Below are 690 nucleotides of genomic sequence, written 5' to 3'. Positions count from 1 at the left end.
CATTGTCTGCGGGAGGCCCTGGCGCATGAGTCTGTGCAGCGGGAACGACCTCGGACCACCAGGGGCCGAGAAAACCACCGTCTCATGGGGCCGGACACTCAGGGTCAGGGAAAAATCCAATATATATCTGGTGATATCTCGGGTGCTATTACAGATAGCGCAATAAATCAATGTGCATTGTCTGTAGGAGTCCCTGGCGCATGAATCTGTGCAGCGGGAACGACCTCGGATCACCAGGGGCCGAGAAAACCACCGACACATGGGGCCGGACACTCAGGGTCAGGGGGAAATCCAATATATATCTGATGATATCTCGGGTGCTATTAGAGATAGCGCAATAAACCAAAGTGAATTGTCTGTAGGAGGCATTGGCGAATGAATCTGTGCACAAGGAACGTCCTCGGACCGCCAGGGGCCGAGTAAATTACAGATATTCGGAATCCGTCACCCAAGGTCATGTAAAAATCCAGCATATATCTGGTGATATGTCGGGTGTTATTACAGATAGCGCAATAAATCAAAGTGCATTGTCTGTAGGAGGCACTGGCGAATGAATCTGTGCAGCAGGAACGACCTCGGACCACTAGGGGCCGAGAAAACCACCGTCTCATGGGGCCGGACACTCAGGGTCAGGGAAAAATCCAATATATATCTGGTGATATATCGGTTCCTATTACAGATAGCGCAATA

The sequence above is a fragment of the Nomia melanderi genome, unplaced genomic scaffold, assembly GCF_051020985.1.
Source record: "Nomia melanderi isolate GNS246 unplaced genomic scaffold, iyNomMela1 scaffold0083, whole genome shotgun sequence".
Lineage (NCBI taxonomy): Eukaryota > Metazoa > Arthropoda > Insecta > Hymenoptera > Halictidae > Nomia > Nomia melanderi.
Note: the sequence above shows the minus strand (reverse complement) of the source record.